This window comes from Macrotis lagotis, chromosome 6 (assembly GCF_037893015.1).
Source record: "Macrotis lagotis isolate mMagLag1 chromosome 6, bilby.v1.9.chrom.fasta, whole genome shotgun sequence".
NCBI classification, from domain to species: Eukaryota; Metazoa; Chordata; class Mammalia; order Peramelemorphia; family Peramelidae; genus Macrotis; species Macrotis lagotis.
The window spans coordinates 149983757-149986739 of NC_133663.1; the positions used below are offsets into that span (position 1 = coordinate 149983757).

A 2983-nucleotide genomic window follows, 5' to 3' on the forward strand; every position below is an offset into this window, starting at 1 on the left:
CAAAAAAAGCCAAAAATTAGAAGAAAATGTGAAATATCTTGCTGGAAAAACAACCAACCTTGAGAACAATTCCAAAAGAAATAATTTAAAAATTATTGGTCTATCTGAAAGCCATTATCCTGAAAATAATCTAGACTTCATTTTTTAAAGAGATAATACATGAGAATTGTTGTGAGATCCTAGAAGCAAAAGGTAATATAAATTGAGGAAATTCATTAATCACCCCCTGAAAGAGATCCAAAAGAAAAAACTTACAGGAAAATTATAGCCAAATTCCAAAACTACCAACTCAAAGAGAAGATCCTAAAAGCTGAAAGAAATAAACAATTCATCTATTGAGGTTCTATATTCAGGATTACACAGGATCTGGCAGCATCTACATTAAGGACTGGTAGGGATTGAAATATGAAATTCTGGAAGGCTAGAGATCTTGGTTTACAACTGAGAATCAACTACCCAGAAAAACTGAACATCTTTCAGGGGAAAAGATGCACTTTCAATGAAACAGGGGACTTTCAAATTTTCCTATTGAAACAACCAGAGCTGAACAGAAAGTTTGATTTCTAAGTACAGGACTCTCATGAACAATAGAGGGGGTGGATGAGAAGGACTAACTGTGAGGACCTTAATGACAGTGTTTGTATTCCTGCATGGGAAGAAGATATTGATAACTCATATGAATTACCTCATTTATAAGAGCTGTTAGAAGGAGCATATAGATATAGAAAGGACACAGAAAGGAGCAGAATATAATTGTATAATATAGTAAAAAAATTTGAATCAATGGGTGATAAAGGAAATTACTGGGAGGAAGGGAAAGGAGATGAAGAAGTAGAAGCTAAGAAATTTCACATAAGAGTCAAGAAAAGCTTTTTCAATGGAGTGGAAAGGGGGAAGGCAAGGGAAAATGAGTGAGCCTTCATTCTCATCAGAAATAGCTCAGAGAGGAAATAACATGAACACTTAATAGGATGAGGAAATCTATTTTACTCTAGAGAAAAATGAGAAGAAAAGGATGGGATAAGGGAGAATGGGGGGAAGGAAGGGGGGATAGTTGATAGAAGAGAGGGAACACTGAGGGAGAGGATACTCAGATACAGCACACTTTTGGACAGGGCCAGGATGAAAGGAGAGAGATAATAGGTTAAATGAGAGTGAGGAAGAATATAGTGGAGCTACAGTTAGTAATAGCAACTGTGGAAAAAATATTGAAGCAACTTCTGTGGTGAACTTATGATAAAGAAAGCAACTCACCCCAGAGATAGAGCCATTGGAAACTGAACAAAGACTGAAGTACATTTTTTTCTCTCTCTCTCTGTTCTTGAGGTTTCTCATCTTCTTGGGGCATTATGTTTACTCTTATAACAAAATTATTGTAATTATAGTGATAACAAATTAAAGTTCACTTGCAAAAAATGAAAAATAAAAAATAACAAAAAGAAATGTAAAGGGCAATTGGAAGTCCTGTGTCCACAAAGAAGAGTTGCTGTTGGAAAAGAATTGACTGATTTCAAAGGGGAACACATTGGTGCTTCAGATTCATGAAAAGTAATGGAATAAGCAAACATCCATACACCAGACATGCCTAGGGAGTGCTTGTGGTCAACAGCAGACCAGAGCACAGGCAAGAGAGCAGTCAGAGTTTCTCCTAATACAGTTATGCATACTCAAGTTATGACAGTGATAAGGAGTTTTATGTATGTCATGATTAATAAAACTTGATTTCAATAAAAAATTAACTATTAATCTTGTTGGAATTGGCTACCAATATACTCCTTTTGCCATTTTTGGTAGAGAGTATATTATTTTTTATAGATTACTAATGAAGAAAATTTTCAACATTCATTTTAAATAAAATTTAGACTTTTAGTGTTGTTCTTCCTCCCTTTTTCCCTTCCCAGAAAGCAAGAAATTTGATGTTATAGCTGTGACTTCAGTATACTCTTAAATAAGGAATTCACTGAATTCTCTACTACTATTTTTGTTCAATTACTCAATCCAATTTTATTGATGTATGCTTTTTGAAATTTATTGTGCATAGGCATTATCTTCCTCACACTCAATTCATTAACTGCCTGTCTTATTCTCCCCTCTTCGAAAGACCTTAGAACTGAAGAATAAGTAAAATTATTCCCTCGGATACCAGATCTAAAAGTATGAGAGGTGCTCACTTTGGCAGTCCATACAATGAAATTGGAACAGTACAGAGAATTAGTATGGTCCATGTATAAAGATAATACCCCCAAAATTTGAGAAAATGAAACCTAATCCTTCTATTAAGAAGTAGAACAACACAGGATTGAACATGCTGTCATTAAGTCAATGAACATTAATTGTCTATTTTGCACTTAAGCACTGTGCTAACCTCTGTAGATTTAAAGGCAGTCTTTGCCTGCAAAGAATCCACGATCTACTGGAGAAAAGCAATGTAATAAAAAAAAAAGATGGGAAAATTCTGATGACTCTCTTTATTTGAATTTTCTGGGAACGAGTTTTCTACACTGTTTTTCCGAATAAGAGAAAGGGAAGTTGATGTAATTTTGCAGAATGATAGGATTATTGAAAGTGAGATTAGGTCTTTAGGAGTTCTTCCAGATAAGAAATGAATGGTCCAAATTGAAAGCCTAGGAATAAAACAGAGAAAGATAAAATCTCATATTTCAGGAAAAATTGGCCCAGTACTAGTGCCACAGAATATTATGACTTAGGGGATAATTTAGAAATCTGCCTCACCTTTCTGATTATGTGTACTTAGAAAATCCATCAGAATATTTCTGCACTTTTTTATTAAACTGCATGTAGTCATGATTTGACATTTCTTTGTATCTTTAGAGGCATATTTGTGACAGATTATATTTAACTTTTGAAACATCTGCATACTCTTTGAAATGTCTTTGCCTAATCAACAAAACTGTTCTGAATTTAGAATATTTGATATGCAATTTTAGCTTCTTCTGTTGATGATGTGTTTTAAAGGTTTGGA

At 34.0% G+C, this 2983-nt stretch overlaps 1 non-coding gene across 1 annotated transcript; it reads left to right on the top strand.

Moving 5' to 3' along the window:
• The first annotated feature begins 2163 nt into the window (after nucleotides 1-2163).
• On the top strand, nucleotides 2164-2269 carry LOC141492399 (U6 spliceosomal RNA). The gene has a single exon (XR_012469879.1). It is a non-coding gene; the product is annotated as a U6 spliceosomal RNA (small nuclear RNA).
• Nucleotides 2270-2983: the final 714 nt, after the last annotated feature.